The sequence below is a fragment of the Rattus norvegicus genome, chromosome 4 (assembly GCF_036323735.1).
Source record: "Rattus norvegicus strain BN/NHsdMcwi chromosome 4, GRCr8, whole genome shotgun sequence".
NCBI lineage: Eukaryota > Metazoa > Chordata > Mammalia > Rodentia > Muridae > Rattus > Rattus norvegicus.
Window position 1 is genome coordinate 128,303,869 of NC_086022.1, and position 25,970 is coordinate 128,329,838.

The 25,970-nt window shown below is 43.5% G+C and overlaps 1 protein-coding gene across 39 annotated transcripts in view; it reads right to left on the reverse strand.

The window, feature by feature from the left end:
* The window catches only part of Magi1 (membrane associated guanylate kinase, WW and PDZ domain containing 1), a 605,639-nt gene that overhangs the window by 541,279 nt on the left and 38,390 nt on the right, over positions 1 to 25,970 (reverse strand). The window lies entirely within an intron of this gene.

Below are 25,970 nucleotides of genomic sequence, written 5' to 3' on the forward strand. Positions count from 1 at the left end.
AATTCAGCATACTGAAATCATTCTGTCAGTATTAGAACTTATTTGTTTAGCTTGTCTTCTTATCTTCCCTAAATGCTTTTTATTTTCAGAACAATTCATATAATCAGGGTAAAATGTAAACAATGAGGCTAGTTAATCCAACTAAAGAATGACACAACATAAATAAGGATGTCATAAAATACATGCTGGGTTATTTCATTTTATCGAAAATTCATTTTGGTTTATGTTAAATATGGCTTAAAGAAATGTTGACAGTTCCATATTTACAATTAGTATAAAGAATACGACAAGGAAAAGATACACAAACGTAAAGACATTAAGTTACTTTTAAAGTGTTAATACTAGGGAAACGATAGGGTAGACTGTGACTCTATGGGCAGAATGTCCCTCTTACCTTGAGAGCACAGATCCCAGAGCACACTCTCTTATATCCTGCTGAGCAAGACCAGTTGCAGAGACAGTGACCCTCAAAGGACAACTGAAATCATGGACCAACAGAAGCAGGTAGCGGGGGACAGATCAATTAGGTAACCTATGTCACAAGTTTGTAATGGTTATTTATGGCTGTGTAACAAATGAGTCTGGTTCTGCTGGTTTCAAATAACCAATATTTATTATCTAACGGCAGTTATGAGTCAGGACTCCAACAGTGGCTGTGGCTGGCTGACTGCCTCAGCTTCACATCGGTGTGGTGAGGAGAGCTACAGTTACTGCCCACAACTCTCCTGAAGTAGCTGTACACAGCAGGGCACCTGAGCCTCTCACTGCATAGGCCATTTGTCACATGGCTTCCCTACAGGGCAGAGGATCCAAGAGAGAAGGAAAGAGAAAAATGTCTAGGACAAAAGGATTAATCTTACAAATGGCAAGTCACAGATATGCCAAGTCAACTGGAGGGAAATCTTGGTGGTCTTCAGAGTTTCAGATCTTCATAAACTCTCAGTCCGGACCTACCAGCGACAAACCCACTAGGCATGAGAGGCAGGATTATTTTGCATAGTTGCATCAGCTTATACAAGTCATTCATAATATGCACCAAAGTTTAAAAAGGAAGTATCTATTTTAAAAAACAGCAATTATCCGTGAGAAATGTCAACTTGAATTTTTTGCCTCACCCAAAAACAACTGAAATGTTCTGGCTGCCCAACTTGCAACTCGTGGCAAGAATAATTTCATTCTGAAAACTCAGGACTTGACTCAGCAAATATATCAGTAGCCAGAGACCAATTTCCAAAATCTTCTTTATGAAACATTGGCTAGACATAAAAGAGAAGAAAGGCCCCAAAACAACCTTGTCACTTCTAACCCTTCTTGGAACACCGTACTTTATATAAGACATGTGGTAAAAAGAAAACACCCTTCCAGGATGCCCTAAAACATCTGAACCCATGGCAGTTGTTACATCACAAAAAGCGTCATATCTTCGCCTGTAACCAAATGTCGCTCAGACTTGGACTGAAGTCATGTCTTAAATGTGGACTGTCTGGAGCCCGATATCTTCCATCACAGCACAAACCTTCGGCCTCGTTATTTGGCATGAATTGTTTTCCTCATTTAAGATGTTTCCAGAGAACAGAGAAGGGGGTGGGAGGGTGGGGGGAGAGAGGGGGGGGAGATAGAGATCAAGTGCAAGTGGACACAACTCTAGAGACTGCTCCTCAGGAGTTAACCACCTTGCTTTTTCAGACAGTTTCTTAGTTGGCTGGAATTTACCAAGTAGGCATGACTAGCTAGCCAGTGAGCTGTAAGGAATTATGACATGGATTCTGAATCAGTGACTTTCAACCCCTTGCAACCACTTTGGGGGTCAAATGACCCTTCACAAGGGTCACACCTAAGGCCATCAGAAAACATACGATATTTATAATTCATAACAGTGGCAAAATTACAGCTATGAAGTAACAACAAAAATTATTGTATGGGTGGGGTCACCACAACAGGAGGAAGTGTATTAAAGAGTCATGACATTAGGAAGGCTGTAACCACTGACCTACCAGCATTCACTTCCTTAACACTGGGATTACAAGCAAATGTCACCACCCCAGACTTCAGTTGTTCCAGCTGTTATTTTACTTTGGAGCTTCAGGATTTTGCTTGGACTTCATTGTAAGTTGCTGTCTTTCTAAGATGGGAATCTCACTACATAGCCTTGAACTCATAAACTCCTACCTCTTCCTCCTAAGTGTCCGGGGGTTGCATAAGTGTACCACCAAAGTCACTTCACTCCTCGCTCTCTGTGTGGTTTGGGGGCACCAACTCAGGTCCTCATATTCACACAGCAAGCACCTAAGGAGCCAAGCTATCTCCCTAGCCCCAATACACAGTGACAGAAAGAATTTCAAGTTATGTATTTCATCTGAGAATTAAGAGGAAACACATGCCAGGCTGAGCTCCACTGTCAATAAATGATGGAAGTCCCAGAAGACACTCTTTACTGCTGATGCTTCACACTTGCCCTTTCTCAACGTTACATCACAGGTCCGAGTGCCAACAAGCCAGGGGGGTTGGTGGCCTCGAACTCTCTGTTCCAGTTGTGACTGCTGACACTCTCCCACAGCCAGCCCACACGTGACGGAAGTCATGAGACTGTCACAAATAAAGCAAGCCATCACAAATACTCTAAGTGATGTAATTTCCCATTCTGTCAATAGCCAGTCTGTGAGTTCTACCCCTGTAGATCCTTGAGACTGCATCTGTGTCCAATATACAGATTGCCCTTCTTGTCATTACTCTCTACACAGTAAAGCATCACAACTAATTCTTCACCATGTGCACTCCTTAGGGATTATGGGCAGCCTAGGGAGGCACTTTATAAAGTATACAGGGCAGGCTGCGCATGGCTACATGAAAATAACCCGGCAGTGTATTTAAAGGACTTGGGTATCTGTGGTGTCCTGAAACCAACCTTCCACAGATAATGAGAGGAAAACATACATATTTAAAGACTTTTTGACATTTCAGGGATGGGGGCATGCCATGGTGTACTTGTGGAAGTCAGAGAACAACTTACAGGGGCTGGTTCTCTCTTCATACAATGAAGGTTCCAGGGACCCAACTCGGGTCACCATGAGTTTCAGGAAGCACTTTTACCTGCCGAGCCATCTGTTAGCCCCATTTTTATAAAGTAAAAAAAAAAAAAAAAAAAAAAATCTTTTTAAACACTAGCAAATAGCAATTATATAAAATTTATTTTAAAGCCCTTTCTAACTAATGAATTATAACGGAGGTTTGTTTTTGTTTTTTTTTAAGAAAAAAGTCAAATTCCATTCTATAATTAATTACTCTTGCACTTGACATTATTTGAACGAAAGCAAAATCAATCAAACCACACAGCACAGATGAAGCAGAAGGGGCCAAGGAAGGCCTGGGCTTGGATGCAAAGTTTTACAGCTGGCCCTAATTCACACCGCATACGTCAAATTAATTCACGCTGCATACTTCACGCTTGCTTTGTTCAAAGGATGCAACAGGTAGCAGGAGCCCTGGGCTGGCATCTTCCTTCACAGTGGGACAGTCACAGGCATTTTCAAACAGGAGCCATTAAACTATTTCAAGTTAACAAGAGATGGAGACCATCCCAGCATGCAATCTTTCAAACTCTAATTCCAGGAGATCAATGTCACTTAAAGCACTTAACCCTGGGCCTTCTTAAAGGACAGTTGGTGCTGGCCTGTAAGGGGTGATGACTTTACAAGGTTTCTTTCCATTCAATCTGTACTTGGGGCATCTCTGCATTGAAAATGAGAGCAGACGTCATCAGACTCTGCCACCTCACCACGTTCCCAGCAGCAGACTTGGAAAGTGGTCAGTATTACCAAGTCTGCATCCACCTTTAACTACCCGTAGAGCATACACTCGGTTCACAGTGGGTCACGCTGCTGCTCAGAGACAACCCAGAAGTCTTATTTAAAACAAAACCAAAGGCAAAAGACAAGCTGGTCTCCATGGCAGGTAAGGCCCCATTTGACCTCTCTCCTCCTTATGCTATCTTCCATTTGTATCCACTTGAACAGGCATAGCTCCCACAGATTCCTGTGGATGAACCCTTGGTCCCCAGCTGACAGCACTGTTTGGAACATTCATAAAGCCTTTGGAAGTCCAGCCTAGCAGAAGAAAGTGGGGCAGGTAGACAGAGTGAACTAGAGGTTTACATCACCTCTGGTTCCAATCCAGCTCTGTTTCTAAGTTCAGGGCCATGCGGTGAAGAAGGCCATCGATGACACCCTCCTACCACCACTGAGCCGCTCCAGCCCACCATGAGGGGCTCAACTCTGAAACCATGAGCCAAAATGAGCTCTTGTTCACTCGGCTTCTTCCTGTCAGCCAATATGTTGGTCACGGCAATGAGAAAACAAATGCAGCATTTGCGCCTCAATAGCTTGCTGCTCTTTGCCAGACTTGCCAAGTCTCCTGTGTTTCTGGGAACTATGGCTCTGTTCTCTGAGTACCCTTTGTCACCAGCACTCCAAGCCCTGGTCCTGTCTCCAGCCGGGTCTCTCTGAGCAGCAGACCTGAGACTGCACCACCATGGTCCCCGATCTCTCACTGCTGGCTGTTCATTTTGTTCACCTTTATTCAGCAGTTTGCCTGTTACTTGCCATATGTACACACAGAAAAAGTAAACCTATAAAAAAAAAAAAAAAGAATCGGGCATAAAAACTAAGGTTTACCCTATATGGAAAAACTGTGAAGATCCAGGTTCCACTCTCAGAACTTTGGTTCCCAGGATTGTGGGAGGCAAGGAATATGCTTGTTACAGATCTAAAGCACAGAGGCTAATATACTCAAGACACACAGCTTCTAAGTGATTAGTTTGCATCTAAATGCACGATCTTTTGGGGGTGGGGATTGAGGAACATGTTGGTGTGTGTCCAGGTACAAAGTATCTGAAGCTACAAGTGCACATGGTATGTGCCTGTGTGTGGAGACCAGAGGCCAACCTTGGTTGCCATTTCTCAGGATGCTGTCATTCTTGTTATTCTGCTAGCTTAGCTGGCCAATAAATCCCCCTAAGGAACTCCCTGTCCTTGCCTCCCCCTCCCCGGAGCTGGAAATGCAAGTACCTGCTAGCACATCTGGCTTTCCCACATGGTTTCTGCAGATCAGGTCATCACTGTTGTGTAGCAAACACTTTACTGACTGACTATCTCTCTCCCCGGCCCATGATCTTACTCAGGATATCCTGGCACCTTCCCAAGAAAGCAGCGACTTTCTCTGTCCTGCTCACTGAAGGCTCTTAGAGTGTAGCATGCTGGGCAGAGAGATGCAGAAGGCTGACTCAACTCTTGCCTAAATGGTTTTCTGGCTCCAATCCCACCCAGATGATCACTAACCATGTCCCCTCCGGCCAACCCCACTGTTGACTCTGCCTTCATCACAATCACAGGAGCCATCAGAATCATAGCTCAGTGGTGAGTCAGCTCCTGGTGTCTTCATTCACAAGCCGTGGTTTCAAGGACCCAAAAAGCAGCATTTCTCTTTCTTAACGAGCTTAAATAGCTACCCTATTTACTCTTCTTTCTTAATCCAAGGAGCTGGTGCAGGGACCAACCTAAAATAGTCAAGGCTCATTTGTCTTGTTTTGTTTTGTTTTGCCACAGCTAAACACAGAAATATCAAGATCTCTGGAAAAAATGCAGGGTGTGGTGGCCCTCGCCTCTGATGGCGGCATTGGGGAGGCTGAGGCAAATGGGTCTCTGTGAGTCGAAAGCCAGTCTGGTGTCCATACCAAGTGCCAGGCCAGCCAAGGTTACCTAGTGAGACCCTGACTCAAAAAGATAAAGCAAGCGACAAACAAATGGAGAAATGTGTAAGAATTAAACATAAAATCCAATCCAATTTCATACACACAAAGCACAGCATAACCTAGCACCTCCCGCCTCCCCCAATACACACGCACTCAGATAACAATATTTGTATCTTTAATAAAACACATTCCCAGGCTGGGAAGGAACCTGTTGCTTAATCAAAAAGCTGTCCAACAAAAACCATCCTAGCAGCGAGATTCCATTTCCTTCAGGAGCAGTTGGCTGGAGCTCACGGGGACATGTGGTTTCTGCTATTCTTACTCTTCAGGGTGGTGCTATTTTTCCTCTAAGCACCGTAGCCCAGCAACCCCAAGGAAACCTGATTAACTTCCTCAGGGATATGCTTGTAAAACTCGGCTCCCATGGCTTCAGGGAAATCTAAATGGCTTCGCTCTCCCTTCATAAAAACCTTAAAGCGCTCACAGAGGATTAGCAAAAACCGGAACTATCTTCTGCTTTCTCCTTTCGGTTTTTGAAATGTGGGTCAAGGGTAGGCATTATGCCTCACCTCTTCAAGGAACGAACTCCTTCCTTAATAAACTCAATAGCTGGAGTCCTGGGTGGTTCCTAAAGGAACAGGTACACAGGCTGTGTCAGGTGGTGAGACCAAAACCCAGAGCTATTCATTCTACTCTAAACCCATGCTGAAAAGTGGCTCACGCAGCAGCTGTGACTGCAGAGAAGAGACCTCCCTTCGGAACATACAGGCTGGGCACTCGAGAAGCAGCAGCTAAGCACTGGGTCACTGCACACTGGTCACTATTCCTGGCAATAAGCGGGAAGTTCTCCTAGGAAATGTCTCTTAGCGACGGACGGCCCTGGAAATCAGGAAGAAAAGTGAGGCAGGGGAGTGTTCGAGCATTACCACACATAACTTACTCATGACCGTGGTACACTGAGTGTGGGCCTCACCGTTAACTTCTTCTTCAGGAGCGCACTGGAGCTAGGGAGGCCATTCAGTGAGGAGCTCATGCCTAGAGTACGTGAGGTTCTGGGTGTGACCCTCAGCGCCCAAAACTATAAAATAAAAAGCAGTGCGTTCCGGTATAATCAACTGATGAGGTCTCGGTTGCTCTCAAGTTTTGTCACTGGGGCAAGTGTCTTCTCATCTAGTCCCTACTCCAGCTGAGCTCTCTTTAACACATGAAGTTTCCTGTGTCAGGCACCACCAGTCAACTGACATATCTGTTAGTCACTGGATGTCCTTCTTGTAACCACCCCAAGAGGTGGGCACCATTGCCATCTCCACTCCCTCAGTATACTCCAGCATGGTACAAGCTACATGGCGCATACTGCTTCACCTGCCCAAGAAAACACACCAGAAAGGGCAGAAACCTGAAGCTCTTCGTCACTGCAGTCACCACAGGGGACATAGGGCTACGCCTGTCAACCCCAGGCAAGCAGGCTGACCCCATCTCCACTCTTCACTTTAGATGACGACACTAATCACCGGTATCCTCAAAACACCGGCCCCCAAAGAGCTTGAAGGACAGAGGCTCAATATAAGCTAAACCTAAGTAATGGAACTATATCCTTAGAACATTTAACCAGTATACTCATTTAATATCTAACCAGTATACTCATTTAATATCTAACCAGTATACTCATTTAATATCTAACCAGTATACTCATTTAATATCTAACCAGTATACTCATTTAATATCTAACCAGTATACTCATTTAATATCTAACCAGTATACTCATTTAATATCTAACCAGTATACTCATTTAATATCTAACCAGTATACTCATTTAATATCTAACCAGTATACTCATTTAATATCTAACCAGTATACTCATTTAATATCTAACCAGTATACTCATTTAATATCTAACCAGTATACTCATTTAATATCTAACCAGTATACTCATTTAATATCTAACCAGTATACTCATTTAATATCTAACCAGTACACTCATTTAATATCTAACCAGTATACTCATTTAATATCTAACCAGTATACTCATTTAATATCTAACCAGTATACTCATTTAATATCTAACCAGTACACTCATTTAATATCTAACCAGTACACTCATTTAATATCTAACCAGTATACTCATTTAATATCTAACCAGTATACTCATTTAATATCTAACCAGTATACTCATTTAATATCTAACCAGTATACTCATTTAATATCTAACCAGTATACTCATTTAATATCTAACCAGTATTTCAAATATGATGAATGCACTCAGAAGAAAACAAGCTCACCTTCCCTTCTGAGCCACAGCAAGTCACTAAGGTTGCCAGGGTGAGAGGACCAGGGCTGTATGAATCTGCACTTGGAGAATATCAATGCAAAAGCTACTTTTAGGTTGGCTTGCTCAATCTCTTACCTAATTACACACTTCCGCTATTCAAACTTAAGAGATTCACCCTGGTTCAGATCCCAGAGACAAATTCATCTAAGGACAAAATTAGGATGGGTTGTAGCCCTGACTGGCCTCGAACTTGCTTCAGAGACCAGACTGATCTCTAGCTTACGGCTATCCTCCTGTGTCAGCAGCCTCATCATCATAGGTGCGGGATACTGTACCAAATTTTGATCACTCATGGATCTTAGTAAAGTCACTAGGAATTTCAAAATGGCATTGTTATAAGAATGTTAGTTTTAATGTTACAATTTTCTGCCTCCAAATGGGAAAGGAGAAAGAAGAGTAGGAAAGAGAAAGGAAAGGAGGGAGGTAACGAGGGAGGGAAGGAGGGGAGGAGGGAATAAAAGAAAGAGAAAGTGAGCTAAACTGAATCTAACTCAACTTACTATCAGTGATGTTGGCTCTGTTTTGAACACAACTTCCAATGTTCTGTGACAATATTGACATTGCCTTCAAAGAGGCAGTTAGTAAATACTCATATATTGAAAGTTTTTTTTTCTAGTCTCAAAACCTATAACCACCATAGTACTAAACCAGCAAAATACCTAAACACATTCTATTTATCCTAATTCCCGAAGATAAGTGTAGCCCTCACCCCTCGGCAAGGAAACCTCTCTCAGAAACAGCGTGAAAGCACTGTATAAAACCACAGTTGACCAAATCACAGTTGTCGAGCCCAGTGCCAAATGAGACATCTGTCATACAACTTCTGCACCTCAGGCCCGGGGATCAGGGACATGCTAATGTGGAAAAAGTCCATGAGGCCTCAACTCTACACAATAAACCCAAGCAACTAAGGAGTCCTAAAAGTGGAGAAAAGCCTTCTCTAGGAAAAGGTACACCGACTGGTAATCCAGTGGCAAATAGTCCTGAAGCGCGTGTGCACCTGTGTGTGAGTATGTAATACTATATGTAGTAAGTGGTCACTGCATAACTGCTCCATAGGCAGGTGGAGCTCTATGAGTTTGAGGCCGACTCAGTTTCTATGTGGGTTCCAGGATAGCCAGGACTATATAGTGAGACCTGAAGACCTAAGCTGGTAAATAAGTCTTGTTTGTTCTCACTTCAGTGACCTTCATTCTCATTAACCATTTGTAATATGACAGTACGAGAGAGTTTTCAAGAATTTCAAGAGAGGTATTTACAACCTTTCTGTCTCCTGTGGTTTACATTTCCAAGAAGGACCCCTGTGTAACAACTAACACCAACTCTCTCTCATTGACCACTAAGAACATCTGTGCATATGACCAAAGTGACCAGGCACCGCATGGCCCACGGAGGTCATTTTACACAGAAGACATTGAATTCAAAGTCAGGGGAGAGTTAAGAACTTCTCCTTTAGGCAGGCGAGGTGTCCTACATCTACTCAAGAGGCAGAAACGGGCAGATCTTGTGAGGTTGAGGCCATCCCTGTCTGCATACTGAGTTTGAGACCATCTAGGGCTACCTACAGAGATCTTATCTCAAAGAAAAGCAAGAAGTCTTCCTTGACTCAACACCCCCTCTTCAGATAATGTTCACAGGTTCCAGTCAATCCTGAACATTCCCTAATTTACACACTCGAGAGAAGATCATGGTTACCTTGATCCTCACAAATCAAGAAAGTTACAGAGATTCCTGACAGTCATACCTGATGGTTCATGAAAGAAAGCCCAGGGGTGGCCATCATTCTCAAAGGAGGGATAGAAAGGCCACTGCAGAGAAGTGAGAGGCAGCAGATACCCTCTCTTGGGCAAGAACTTCAACTATATGTCTCAAGCTGGTCATCTACAAAGAAAGGAAAACTTCCTTTGGGAGCAGAAAACTAATCTGAGGACAGAATGCTATATTATTTGCTGATAAAAACATATTTAACAAGTGTTTAGAAGCTAAACATGTTAGCATACGCTTTTAATCTCAGCATTTGAGGCAGAGGTAGGCAGATCTCTGAGTTGGTGGCCACTGCAGTCTATAGAGCTACATAGCAAGACCTGTCTCAAAAATACAAAAAGCCAATTGAAAAGAGGATAAGGATACGAGATATGGCCACCAAGGCAGCCTTCAGCACTTGCATTCTCACAGAAACAGAACTGTAAGATAAATAAATAAATGCTAAGCTTGAGGATCCATTAAGGCAAAAGCACATCTTTCTGTTAAGCTCTGGATTGTAAATATCTAGCACTCCAACCATTGGGAGTCGATTAAAGGAAGATAGCTCAGTCGATAAAATGTTTGCCTCACAAGAGTAAGGACCCGAGCTGGATCCCCACAGCCCATGTTTTAAGAAAAAAGGTCAGGCATGGTGGTGTGTTTGTAATCCCAGCACTGGGAAAGACTGGCAGACCTCTGGCTCACTGCCCACTGGGAGTTTGGGGCCAGGAAAAGACACTGTCTCAAAAGACCAAAGGGAGAGGATTGGAGAGACAGCTCAGGGGTTAAGAGTGAAAACAGTTCCTGCAGAGATTCCAAATTTAGTTCCCAGCACCCATATCAGCTCACAAGCACCTCTAACCCAGCTTAAAGGATCCCAATGACCTTCCCTAGCCTCTACAAGCACCTGCACACAGACATATGCACATCATTAAAAATAAATCTAAACAAAAAGTAAACCGTGTGATAAACAATACGTGTTCCCGCTTAAGAATGAGCAGAAACACACACATGCACTCACACAAACATAACGCAATAGAGTAAAATCTTTCTCCTTAATTTCTTAAGTTAACAAAACAATGGGTTGCATCGTAGCATCTTCAAACGCTTGTCATGCTTTCTCTTCCTGTGCATGCTAAGCAAGCGCTGTACTCCTGAGCTCCACCTTTGGGCCTCCGATCCATATCTGATGAGTGGCGGTGATAATAACAAGGACAGCATGTTGAATGCTTGCTTCCCGGGGTGTCGGGTACCACTTTACATACTTTCCACAGACTAGCAACTCCTGCCTTAGGAGATGACATCACTACTCTCGGTTTTTTTTTTTTTTTTTCCCAAAGCAAAACAACAAGGAGGCCTGAAAGGCTGGGTAACTGACAGCAGGAGCTACAGAGGCTGCTCCCAATTCACACTCACCACCTCTAGAAGGAATGCTGACTGACTACAAGAGAAAGAGCCTGCCAGAGGAGCAGAAGAGAAGTCCCAAGTCCCAAGGAACGACACTGAAATGCCTAGTTTAAAAGGCAACTCATCAAGCCTTTCATTTGAATTAAAAAAAAAATTCTAAACCCAGTATTTATCTGAAAACAAACTGTAGGCTCAGAAGGCATTCAGACTGGGACGAGACTGTTTAAGTCACATTGTTCCGAGGCTTTTAATCCAAGCTGCTTCAGCCATTTCAAAAGGCAGAAAAGTTCACCGTTGAAATGCTTACAAGTGGTTTGAAAGCCGTTTCAGAGAGAAGCCCAGAGAACTTCACTGCCCTCTACATTTTTGGAGATAAAAGACCTTTGCATAATTTACACAACTTCAAAGGGCAGCACAAGTAAGCAATGGCCCATAAATCAGTAACCACTGGAGCAGAAAGCAAGGGGAAAAATAAATAGTACATCCACATAAAGGGAGGCAAATATTTATGTCAGAGAGCGAGCGAGTTTGCCTTATAACGTACATTAGGTTTTCTAAGAAACATCGTGCATTACCATATCCGTGCTCATCAACATTCAGGAACTAATCTTTTTAAAAATGAAACATCTCACAATGTAGCCAAAGGCTACACAGCAATCCTCCTGCCCCAACTCAAGAGTGGTGCTATTGAAGGCATGAACCATTATGCCGGCCTCATAAATTTTTTGAAAGATAAGCTCTATCAGACGTCAGAAGTCTGAGCCTGGGTCTGCCAGTTACAAATGGCCTCAACTTGAACTTCTGGCACTGGCTCATGATGTGCCCAGCTCCACAGTCGCTGTCATGTGAGGACTGGAGTGAAACAGCTCTACAAGCACCAGTGTTCCACACAAGCCCCATTACCACATCACACATGCGAGACACTCATAATTAATATTTTTATAAAACCTTAATTACCTCCTTTATGGCAGTCACTCCTCGTGGCATATTATGAATACACTAGAAGCATTAATTTATTGGGTGTAAATATTTAAATATGCCATCATTTTTATAGCTGGGTTTTGGCATTTCTTCTCTCTTTAAACTTATCCAGGAAGAAGCCACAGTTATCTCTGCACTTCTGCCTAACAGATGGGGCGGAATGGCTTCCTGGCCAGGGGCAGGAGGTGAAGGAGAGAACACTTTGCCTTTTCTCTCTGGGCTACACCTTGCAGTGGTAGGCACAGCAACAGAGGTGGGGCTTGTGGCTTGCCTAAATTAAAACAAGGAGGGTGTGAGCTACGACCTCAGGCAGATCCTAAGCTCACCTGGGATGGAAGCCCTTTTCCTAAGCCCACACTTCATGCTGAAGCCATGAGAAAATAGACAGATGGCCAACGCACTAAGCCCAGAAGAGAAGGGCATATCTGTGTCTCCAGATTGACTAGAGCTCCGACTGCGGTGAAAGAAATGGGGGCAGGGGGACAAAATAAAAGAAAGAAAAAGCCCCTTATTTTTTATCTCCATGTTTATAATTTTAAATCTCCAACCCTGCGGGGTTAGGAGTATTTTTACCAGAGGCAATTGCTAAGTAACATATAGGGACGGGGAGATGGCTTGCTGTGAAAGCATAAACACTTGGGTTTGATCCTCCAGAACCAAACTATTTAAAAAAAAAAAAAAAAAAACCTACACCTAAAATCCCAAAACTGGGAAGGCAGATTCAGAAGATCCCTTAGGCTTTCTGAGCAGCTAGTCCAGATGAATTGAGTTCCAAGTCTCAAACACTAAGGTAGAAGCCAGGCATGGTGGCACATACCTTTAATCTCAGTACTCAGGGAACATTGACAGGCAGATCTCCAGTCCAAGGCCAGCCAGGTCTACAGAATTAGGTCCAAGACAGCCAAGGCTACACCAAGAAACTTTGTCTTGAAAACCAATGATGATGGTGATGGTGGTGGTGATGAAGAAGAAGAAGAAGAAGAAAGAAGAAGAAGAAGAAGAAGAAGAAGAAGAAGAAGAAGAAGAAGAAGAAGAAGAAGAAGAAGAAGAAGAAAAAAAAGAAGAAGAAGAAGAAGAAGAAGAAGAAGAAGAAGAAGAAGAAGAAGAAGAAGAAGAAGAAGAAGAAGAAGAAGAAGAAGAAGAAGAAGAAGAAAAAGAAGAAGAAGAAGAAGAAGAAGAAGACGACGACAATGGTGATTATGATGATGATGTAGAAATCGATTGAGTAAGACACTGAAGAATGACCTCTGTCCTCCCCATCCCCACCACACACACACACACACACACACACACACACACACACACACACACACACACGACATGTAAATGACCCACAAGTTGCCTTCTGGGCGCACATCATTAGCCATTTCACACATCTAATGTGACATCTCATACCTCATACAATACTTGTCTGGGAGGTGCTACAATATCCCAAAGTTTTCCCTTTTACTTTAAATAGATTTTTTTTCCTCATACAATATACCCTGATCATAGATTCCTGTCCCTCTACTCCTCCCAGTCCCTTCCCACTTGCCCTCCACTCCAGATCCACACCTTTCTGTCTCTCGTTAGAAAAAAACAGGCTTCTAAAAGATAACCACCAAACATGACAAAATAAAATAGAACGAAGCAAAAACTATCAGATCAAAGTTGTACACAGCAACCCAAAATAGGAGGAAAAGAGTCCCAAAAGCAGGCATAGGAGTCAGCGACCCAGTCATTGTCACAGTGGGGATTCTCATAAAAATACCACACCAATAGCTACAATACATGCAGAGGACCTGGTGCGGACCCTCTGGTCCCTGTGCTTGCTGCTTCAGGCTCTGTGAGCTCATGTGTGCCTTGTTTAGCTGATTCAGAGGGCCATGTTCTCCCACTCTCCTCCCTCCCCTCTGACTCTTAACGATCTTTCTGCCTCCTCTTCCAGGGCATTTCCTGAGCTCTCATGGAAGGGATCTGATGGAGACCTTCAGTGGAGACTCTCTCTCCACATAGTGTCTGGCTGTGGGTCTCTGCATCTGTTCCCATCGGCTCCGGGAAGAAGCCTCTATCCTGATAGCAGACTATCAAGAGCAGCAGAGTTCCTTCCGGCCCCAAAGAGAAGAGAACGTAGGGATGAGGGCTCTGTGCAGGCACCAGCTCGACTTCAAAAGTAGGGAACTAATCTGCCTCAACATCCAGCTATACCACACGTGGGCACACCCAAAGGACATTCCATCCTACCAAGGACACTTGCTCAACCAGGTCCACTGCAGGTTTATGATTGTTTAGGCAGAACCTAGATGTCCCTCAAGAGAAGAACGAATAAAGAAAATGGGGTTCATTTAAATGGTGGAGTATTGCTCAGCTGTTAAAAAAAAATGGCATCATGAAATCTGCAGACAAATGATGGAACTAGCAAAATGTCATCCTGCGTGAGAAACCCAGACCCAGAGAGACACGCATGGGAAGAACTCACTTAGAAGTGGACATTAGTGTTAAGTAAATGAGAACCGAGCTACACTCCATACACCCCGAGAGGTTAGGAGGGTCTAGGGGCACATTCATGCATCCATGGGCGGAGGGAAATAGAATACATTTTACAGGCAGACTGGAGGCAGGTGGGGACAGGAGTCGGAGAAGAATGAGGTAGTGGGAGAGACACGATAGAGGAAGGGAGTCCGGCAGAGATCACACCATTGGGGGCAATAGGAGGAGTGGACACCTAGTGCAATGGAAACTTCGTGGAACCTATGAAGGTGATTCTAATGAGGACTTCTAGTCATGGGGGATGGAGTCTCACCCGCCAGCTCGTCTTGCCAGGCAAGGAGGCTTCCAATGGTGGGGATAGGTTATACTGAATTGAGTTGGTGACCAAGGGGTCCCATGGAAATTACCAAACACCCCCAACCTGTTAAGACAAAAGGTTGCTCTCCAGAACTGAGAGCAGCGACCCCACTGCCGAGGGCAACATTCACCAAAAAAAAAAAAAAAAAAAAAAAAAAAAAAATTTCTTACCAGCAGGGAACAAGAAGCTCACCTGCTCGATTAAAGGGAAACTTCCAACAGGTCTCTCGATGGCGTGAGAAGTTGCTAACCAAGGCAACAGACATGACCACTAAGTTATTAAACAGTGGGCAATATAACCCGAAAATCATAGTCACGATTTTATCTCATGTTAATGCAATCAACAGCAATTATTTTAACTTAGGTGCCATAAACTCTGGACGGGGTAAGGCCAGGAGCACAGGAATGACACTAATGAATGACATGCCAATTCTCAGGACAGCCTTCTCCTCAGTACCAAACAGCTGATGGTCTACGGACTGCTCTTTCCTATTTCTATCCCCATCACTGACTTGTCTTTCTCTCGGCAAATAAAAACTGTGTGCTAAATCAAAATGGCTTCCGTGTGATTTGTATTCCTCAAACATCCATGCATGGGACCAATAGTTACTCAAAGCGTGGTTCATAGAGGCTAGGTAATTTGCCTGATGTCACTCAAGAGGCAAGAACAGAGATTAAAGTCACTTTTACTCTAGCATTTTTCTTCTCTTGTCATCACTGCTAGCGTGTGTCATTAAGCAAGGGTAATTCCATCCTAATGACCTCCTCAAGCCAAAACGACAAAATGACAGCTTAAGTCTCAACGCACACGGAAGCTACCATTGGAGTACAATCTGGTCACTTTTAAAAGGAAACAATGAAACCACAGCAACAAGCACCTCACTTTTCAGAGCCTCTCAGAAGGAGACTTGTGTTGTTGCAGTCAAGTAAGAAAATACCAGTGATTGACTGGAAACATTGAGCTCTGCAAGTTACTAAAAACTCTGTACTTGACCTAAATCTAGGGTATGTCTACGTCATTCTTTTTTTTTTTTTTTCCAACCTGCAGAGCCTAGACACTGAAGTGGTTGACTATTTTTGAATTGAAAATTAACAGAGGTTTGAATGTTGTTCTCACAATGTCAGCAATTTGCCCCTTAAGGGCAAAGATAGGATCCAAAATCCTCCCCCAGTTCAGCAGCCGCCCAGCAAGCCCACCATTTCTCCTTCCCCTCCATCTTTCCACCCAACACATCCCATCCTGCAGTATAAGGCTGCTACCAATGGTGCAGAAGCCTGCAGCTCCCATACTGCTGTCCACAAAGGAGGACAGACGCAGAGCAAGCCAACAAGGATGAAACAACATTACACAATGACAAGCAGAGAAAAACAGTCAAGCTTATAGACACAGTTAATCAGACCGACCTGCAGGCTTACTCTGTGAGTGGCAGCGGCTACTCAGTTCAACGAGCCCAGCTATCCCAAATAGGGGACAATCACCGGCCAGGAGCGAGGACAGGAGAGGAAGCTGCAAAACTGTAATTAGCAAGAATTTGCTATTTAAAGTTATCATCGCTAATGTGAAATATTTTCTCCTTAAAACCTCTGACAGTTTTTATATTTCTCTAAACCTGCTTACGCCTCCCCTCCCCATGCCCTTCAGGCACAGCACATACTCAACATTTCTTGGGTGGCCAAGAACCTGAGACTAGATAGTCCAGGGACCTAGGGAAAACCAAGTACCGCTGTTTTAAAAATAGAAAAATGTAACAATAACAGGACTCTTAATGGCACTCTGCTATACTCATAAATCAATGCCCAGCTCGGCCATCATAAGGGCAGCTTCCTCCTGCAGCAATCAGACAGGGACAAACACCCACAGCCAGACTTTATGCTAAGAACACTCAAGCCTAAATGGGGTGTCTCCATCAAGCTCTCCCCTCCCCCCCACCCCGACCCGGGCCAGGACTCAGGGAACCCTGAGGAAGAGAAGGTGGAGTGTCAGAGCCAGAACAGAAGGAGGACACCAAGGAAACAAAGCTCTCTAAATCATGGTCAACAAACACATGAACTCAGAGCCTGCGGTAGTGTGCACAAGGCCTGCACAGGTCTATACTACACAGGGTCCTAGAGAAGAGGAGTGGACACAAGCTGCCAAACCCAACCCAGGGGCAATCTCCATCTGATAGCAACTAAAATGGAAGTTTAGTTTTCTCCAAGGGAGTCTCACTGGGGAAACACACAACCCTACGGGGAGGCCAGGTCTCGCAGCAGACGGCACACAGAAAATGAACTCAATGGCATCTTTGGAGTTTTCTGGTCGTCTGTGGGTGCTTGTGTTTTAAGTCCTAGTTATAGTTATTCTTTTCTTATTTTACTTATGTCATATATAATAAATATATTTATATATAATCCCAACTGATATATATATGCATGTGCCAATTACATATATAATTGGTGTGTATATATTTAATTATATATAATTATAGAATTTATATAAAATGTATTTATGTATGTAAATATATATAAGTATATCTTTTAACTCTACAGCTCCTTTGTACATATTATGGCTTCCAGTTTGGTATTTAAATGGAATTCCTGAGTGTGTCTGAGTCTTTTTCCTAGGCTCTTTTCCTTCTGTTTATTTTGTCCTATTCTGATGTGTTAGCTTTTGTTTTATCATATTATATATTGTGTATTATGTATTATATATTATATATTGTATTAGTATCCCTTGGAATCTGTTTGTTTTCTAATAAGAGACAGAGGGGTGGATCCAGATGGGAAAGGAGGTGGGGGTAGGAACTGGGAGGAGTAAAGGGAAGGAAAACAGAAATCAGGATATATTATATGAGAAAAATATACATTTGCAATAAAGGGGGAAACGGTCATCTCCTCATTTGACCCTTACTCGGCTGGGGAATACACATAAGGATTAGCCTCCCACTTGACAGCTGACCTAACTAAGACTCCTAAGGATGCACACTTGCCTGTCACCCTCAAGTTAAGAAGAGGCAGAAATAAACCTACACTCAACTGCTCAAGTTACTCCAATGGCTGACGACCTAAAATTAGAAAACTCAAGGCCTCCCAGTGCAGACTCTACTCAGAGATCTGTCCTCACTTATACGTAACAGCAGAACCTGGAAAGCTGGAAATGAACTTTTTTCATTAATTAATTTATTCACTTTACATCCCGACTGCAGCCCCCTCCCTCCTATCTGCCCAGTCGCCCCTTACAAATCCCCCCATTATTCCTCCCCTTTTCCTAAGAGAAGAAGCCCCACCCCTTGGGTACCACCCAGCCCTGGGACATCCAGTCCCAGCAGAACTAATGGAAATGAATTTTTTAAGAGAATTAATATACAAATAATATAATGTAAAGACAGCCCAGTAAGGCCATTCTGGTGGGTTCTAGACTTCCTGGACGCACACTAGACTCACTTGAGGGCTTTTAGAAAAATGACCTATATCTATGTATCATTCTCGAATATTTTTATCTCATTAGTGGTTCTTAAGACATTATAACCTTCCCCAACTTCCCCAAGTAATACACTATCAGGCTACAGGTGCAGGTATGTCCTGCCTTTTGACACTGCAACAGGTTCCCTACAATGTTCATACTGGAGAATGCAGCCAGGCTTTAAAAAAAAAAAAAAAAAAAGACACAAAAAGCCCTCCTAATATTCAGTAACTTTACAGCTTGAATTGGGCCACATTCATCTCTCTCCTCAGCCACACGTGCCACACAGACTGCAGACTGCAGAGTGAGGATGCAGTAAGTACAAGGCATGGTAAGTGAAATGATTTTGTTACGATGCTTTAAAAAAAAAAATCTCAAAGTGGTGGGGATCAAATCCAAGTCCTGGGCATGCTAGGCATAAAACTCTGGGCTTGGGCTAAACCTCCAGCCCCAGGGTCATTTTTTAAATGACTTGTTCTTCTTTTTGTGTATGAGTATTGTGCTGAATACTTATATACACCACATGGATTCTCAAGTACAATAATTGCTTTTTATATTAGCAGTCATGTGCTCATTTTAGAGAATGTTGGGGAAACTTAGCTGCCTTTTCTTAAACAGATTTTTCTAGACTAAAATTTGCAAAGTAATTTGATGCAGAGAAAAACAAACTAATAAAATATAACTTAGGAGGTCAGAGATTTAAAAAATATGTACGAAGGTGGTTCAAGGATCAAAGTCAGTGGAAGAAGAACTACAGAGGGACCAGGAAGACCGGCAATACTAGGAGGCCAACCCAAGGGCACAGAGGAAGAAAGGGCACTGGAGCCCTCACAGTGAAGAGCAGGAGAAAGTCAGACCCAGGTCTCCATTCCAGTTATAAACTACAGTACGTTCTCAGTGATTATCCTACCACTAGCAAGACTGGAAAAGTCAAGGATTAAGCACATGAGTGTTGAAAGACCGATATACACACCAACCACGCAAGTGACGTTGTTAGTAAGGCAAGCTCTCTCACTTCAGCACCCAGCGCTTCACCACAGAGCACAGCTGTCAGGTCCAAGTCCAGCTCCAGCACGTTTCAGGTTTCACTTGTCAATGCCATTCCTGTCAGGCTAAGTTCCAGCCACTCTCCAAGCAGAGTAGCTGATTAGCATGGACTCATGCCACAGTGTTCCTGGGGTCTAAGTGTGGTGAACAGGACGCCTTGCTTCCAGAATGTAAATCACATTTTTAGAGAAAGCCTTCCTTCCAATTCTCTTTGAAAAGACAGTGACAGTTTGGAACTATTAGGGAGGGACACCTCTGTAACACTAGTTATTGTTATGTGGGTATTGTTTTGGGGGAGTTTGAGATTGAACCCAGGTTCTCATGCAAGCTAATGCTGTTTTCCCCTGGTTATTCTTAATGAAGAAGCAAGAAAACCCGGACTCAGAAACATGTTTATGTGAGTCTATGCCTAACAGTGTGAGATTCCAATTAGGATCATACTTTTCTCTACAATGTAGAAATTTTAAAAGTTAATTAGGGTTTCTGAGATTGCTTAGTAGGTAAAGGCATCTGCTGTCAGGCCTGAGTTAGATCACTGGACCCACATGGTGTACATGGTTGAAAGAGAACGGAGTCTAGAAAGTTACTTTCTGATCTCCACACTCACACAACACCCACACTCATACACAAAGTAAACTTTAAAATGTTAATAGCTAAATAAAGCGAGTCAGTAACATGTGAGCATAGAAAAGACCATGAGGGTCGTTTCCAAACCATCTGTGTCTGAAGACCTCTGCCTTGGATAAGGTTTCCCTCAATTAGAGACATGGTTTTTCTGCACTGTAATTACTGAAATGCGGGTGACTATAAAATTTGAGGTAATTTTTCTCATTCCCAGATAACTGAGGCAACCACTTGGGCAATCTAGTCATGGCAGACTATATTCTGACCTGCTTCTAAAGCAAGGAAGTTCAAATACTTACTAATCACTATTATCCGTCAGACTCGAAAAGGTCAAATATAAGTTGTGATGTAAATATCTTCCTTGCTTAGATGGCAGCCTAGAAGAGTTTAAGTACCAGAGAATATTGGAGTTTGATCAGGGGTTAGTTAATCTCAAGAAACTGTAGCAGGGTTAGGAAAACTGGTTCCCAGGAGTTGCCCTATAGGGACTTAGCATTCGCTAAGACAGTCAGTGTCAGCACTCCTGACTAACCCAGACAGCTGGACAGCTAAGGAAGGTACCTCAACAATGTCCTGACAAAGACATTCATTCCATAAATAAAGTCCACGTATTTATTCTCTTCTCTCAGGTCCTGGAATAGCACCATTACTTGCTCTCTGTGATAAAGTGGACCAAATGCAGTTTAAATGGAAGAGAACTTACAGGGTGGGCAGCATGAGCACTGGCACACACACACACACACACACACACACACACACACACACACACACACACACATTGAACATTGAATTGGTCTGGGGATGTAATTCTGTTGTCCAGTGTTTACCTAGCACATACAAAGCCCCAGGCTTGATTCCCCACCACATTTGTAATCTTGGTCCTTGGGAATCAGAAGCAGGAGATCAGGAGTTCAAAGCATCCTTGTAAACAAAGATGGTTTTAGGCCTGTTCTGGGGATTGTGGGGTTGGGGTGGGCATGAGGAGGAAGAACTGCTCTGTGGTAGAGCTTAAAAAAACAACACTTTTCACCTGATTTTTATCACTTTGTCTTCCTTTCAACAGCAAAACTTTCCAATCAAAACTTTCCTCCTGCCCTCCCAGGAGGATCTTGTTAAAACACAGAGTCTCATTTATCAAGACTGGTAGGGGACCTGAAATCTGTAACTAATGCTGCCGTAGCTCCTTTTGAATAGCAAAACCCTATTCCGACCCACAAAGGAGAACAGAGGAAGGCCGCAGACCTTACTAAACCCTCTTAAGTTCCTTACTGAATTTTATTTCCAGATAAGGAAATGAATTATTTAGCAAACATCTCATTTAATCAAGAAACACTGCCAACAGGCTTCATGGAGTTTAAATGACATATTAATTTGCTTGCATCTCACAGCTTTCCTGGAAACATAGATGGCTCCAGTTTCCCCCAGCCCTTCAAAATGACAACGCTGCCTCACTTATCCAGCAGCACGTAGCCCTGGGAGTCACTATGGCAGTGGTTCTCAACCTTCCTAATACAGCAACCTTTTAATACAGTTCCTTATGTGGTGGTTACCCCAAAGCATAAAATTATTTTCATTGCTGTTTCATAACTGTAATTTTGTCACTGTTATGAATTGTAATATAAACGCCTGACATACAGGACACTTGGTCACACTGTCTCGACCCACAGGTTGAGAACCACTGCACTACAGGACTCTGCACACAATTCAAAGGACCAGCAAGCCCTCTCTGTAAACCAGATGAACAAGGATAATCCACATCAGAATAGACATCGCCCATTATTTCATCCTTCAGAGAAAGACTATGGGGTACCAACTGTTTGGGGTTTCACTGACTGAAGCAAAAACATGTTCAGCACTGCAGACTAGGCAGCCTTCAGAAACACTTTTTAAAACTGAATTAAATTACTTCTTTTAAACTAGCTGACCTTGAACTCACTGCATAGCCTAGGCTGGCCTTGAACTTTCATTTCCCCTGCCTCCCTCTCTCAAGTGCTGGGATTAAAGATGTGCAAAAATATACACACTTGACTGTACAAAACTTCATCATAACAACGTATGAGTTAGGTGGGTGACACTGTGCTGTGCCCAGTGTGATTTCTGACTCCACGAGGTAAGAATCCTCTGTACTTCAGGCATTGCTTGCACATGCACAGAGCAAGGGAACATTGGGTAAACCAGCAAGGCAGCTAATGAGAACCAACACCTTGGAATGAAACAGGTCCCGATCCATTACGAGATCCATGTTCTTAACCTTAACCTCTATCTGTGCTCCCAACTCGGAGGAGTGCATGCACATGACTACGATCATCTCTAAGCTGTGCTGCATTCGTTCTTGCATTGTTGCTATCTTAGCCCCTTTCTGGAATGTGTTTGTGGGTGTCCGTCTACACCAGGGAGAAGCCAAGCCAGAGTGATCACGGAAGGCTCATAGTTGCTTCTGTGTTTGCTCACGGCAACTTATGCGTTGGTGGAGGAATGTGCTCAGGACCCAGTAGAGGGTTCTATAAGTGTGCAAGCTTCTCCAAAGCTCCTGGGAGAAATCCAAGTAAAAAGCCTCGCACAACTTGCACACACGCGCACAGGTGACAGAAAGCCTGTAAAGATCCAGAGGACAACGTTCTTGAACCTTCCTGAAGAAACTGGTTCTTTCGTCAAGACAGGGACGGAACTCAGGTCGTCTAACTTGTGTAGCCAGCTAAGCTACCTCACTAGATTTTTTGAGAAGGGGCAAATCCAAACTGTATCACTAAGACCCAAATCGTGAATTCAAATTTTACTCAGGTTCCTGAAGGGGATAGAATCAGAAATTCTATTCCTTAAGCCCCCAATTTTATCTACCTCATATACTCTCTCGTACCTGAGCGTGCACAGCTCTCCCCAGCACTTCTAAGCGTGCTTGCCATTTGTGATGGTTTGAATATGCTTGGCCCAGGGAGTGGCACTATTAGAAGGTGTGGCCTTGTTGGAGGAAGTGTGTCACTGTGGGGTGGGCTTGGAGACCCTCCTCCTAGCTGCCTGAGGATGCTCAGTCTCTTCCTGGCTTCCTTCAGATGAAGATGTAGACCTCTCGGCTCCTCCTGTACCATGCCTGCCTGGATGCTGCCATGCTCCCACCTTGATGATAATGGACTGAACCTCTGAACCTGTAAGCCAGCCCCAATTAAATGTTGTCCATTATAAAACTTGCATTGGTCATGGTGTCTGTTCACAGCAATAAAACCCTAACTAAGATACCATTCTTCAGGCCTCTATTTCCAGAGCATTTGTTTCTAGACTACTCAGTGCCTACCTAAGTCTGTTCTCTAGGTATTCAGGGAAGAGACAATTGCAGACAAATGTCTGTGTGCCGATTATACAGGATATTTTCTCCTTCCAAAAAAAAAAAAAAAAAGTAATTAGAATTCTAAAAATTTCAGCCCTGCCCTGATACAAATGAGGATTAGAATCTAGAATCTACCACTCATGAGCTAGATAAGTTAAGAACCACTGAACCCTGGCTCCAGTCTTCTTACCTATAATATGGGAATAATTACAACAACCAAGTAACTACCCTTAAGGTGTCTAGGAATATCAAAAACAAATGCCATCACATATGTCCAGCACTTCGCCCGAGCCAAGGGACACAGGAAACTCTCAACTGCCAGCTCCAATTATAACCTGTCTTTTTATACTGCACCTAAATTAACAGTGTGACACTTCATCTTTTTTAAAGTCTCATAATTCTACCCCATTGAAGCCTAACTGAATTTAAAATATACACCAAAACTAAAAAAGAGATACAGGCACAGCTGCCAAGTGGCAAGTAAAAAGCCGCAATTTTCCATCATTGGAATATATTTAGTGATAACTATAAATGAAAAACTAAGAGGGGGGGAAAAATCCCCTGCATCTCAGCACCAGTCCAGTCTGACGGCCTCAAACACACAAGATGAAGCTTGACTTGTAGCGCCACTGGCCCTGCTCCTTCCTCCTATCTGTCAAAGCTGCGTGAGGAACACCCACCTCCCCCTGGGCTGCACAGGCCAGGACCCCTGCCAGGTAAAGACAACACCTTCCAGCCTGTGGAGAACAGCCGCCACGGTACTGGCCCCCAAACAGGGGAAGCCATCACGTGACTGGTATGCACTCAGTTTAACAAGCCCATCATGCTGTGGCTGAGCAAAGCAACAAATGACATCATCTCTACACACCCGATTGGTGTGATCTACTGTCAAGTTTCTCGGAACTGAAATGCTATTAGTCTGTTTTAGGCAAGTTGGAAGCCACAATTTGCTTAGTAGAGACAGGTATAGTATGTATGCATGTATGTACATGTACACGGTGGCGGGGTGCAGGGGAGGGGGGGTGATTTTCTCCCAACCCCAACTGCAGATCGTGGGGCCTTTCTGGAGAACCATTTCCATGATAGGGAGTACTTAAAAATGGGTGTATGGGTACAGTCCCTGCCTCAAGAGCTGCGGTCTGGCAGAAGATCTCAATTACCCTGACCTTGCCTACCTTCCCTTCCACTGTGAGGGACTCCATACAAAATTTAAACCACTGAGACCTGCACTGACTTATCCGAAAACCAAAATCCACAGTTGCCAAGAGTTGTCATTCTAGAATAATGTCACATTACAGAGACACAACTCAGTCAGTGTGAGACACTACTCAGCCACAGAGAACGCAATACACACGAGAAAAGGTATACTGTAATTTCCCGTGTTACAGTTTCGCTGAGTCATGCTCTACCATAGCACCCCGGCTGCCATCTGAAACTATCTTGCTTGCGTTGGTGATTTGCTTTTGTGTTCTTATCTTTTCCTCCACAGTAGAATCCCCACAGGACAAAGATGCCATCCACCTCGATCCCTGTAAATCTGGACCCAGAAGACACGGCCGTAGTGGTGGTGGATTCTATTACTCTTGGGAAAATGTTCTTTCCCTCCTCCTACTCTAGGATCTATGGGAGGATGGCGCTTCATTGGCCCGCATCGGTACACTGAGATGACACCGTGAGATGTCAGTCCCAAGGCTAGCCTCCAGATTAAGACGCAGAGTCCCCCAGTCAGCCCACACCACGCCGGTGAGCGCGAGATACTTCATGTCGATGAGTAAGTTCAGGGTGGTGTGTCAGGCAGTGCTTCAAGGAGAGATGACTGTCACAGCAGGCTTGCCATAAACATTTGTTGAAGTGACAACAAACGATAAAAATCCACTCACTCTTTTAATAAAGAATGTATATTTAGAAACTGAGACGAGAGGCTGACACTAACCTATTAGGCCCTCCTTATTTAACCACAGCCAGAAGATAATGACTACTTCTAAAACTTATGGGTCATGTTCAGCAATGATTACTTTTGTATCCTTGCCTGCTCTAGAATGCTGACGTAAAAGCTTCGGGCCCTAAGGTGCCAATTTTTATAGTGTAATATTCCTTTCATCTAGTGCAAAAAGCCTCAAAGCCCGTAAAATGGAGGTTGTAAACTTTTAAGGCACGTAGCTTCGTGGGGTTAGTGTTGATGTGTTCCCATTACTTGAAACGGTTAATGGAGGTGGTTTTATAGTGCACTTACATATTGTACTCACAATTACTTAATTCTTAACAGAGAAAAGAATCATCTCTAAATGGGGATAAAACCATGATACGTTTTACTAGCACCTTTTTATTCTGACCTTTTATCACTCAAGGCAACGGCTGTAAAGGAATCCTTTTCAAAGACATTGTTAATTCTAGAGGCAGGGAGAAAATAGGCAGAGAGAAGGCAGAAACAATAACTGTGAAAACAATCTGTGGCGGTTCCCCATCTGTGGCACTGAACACACCAAGTCCCAATCTCATATAC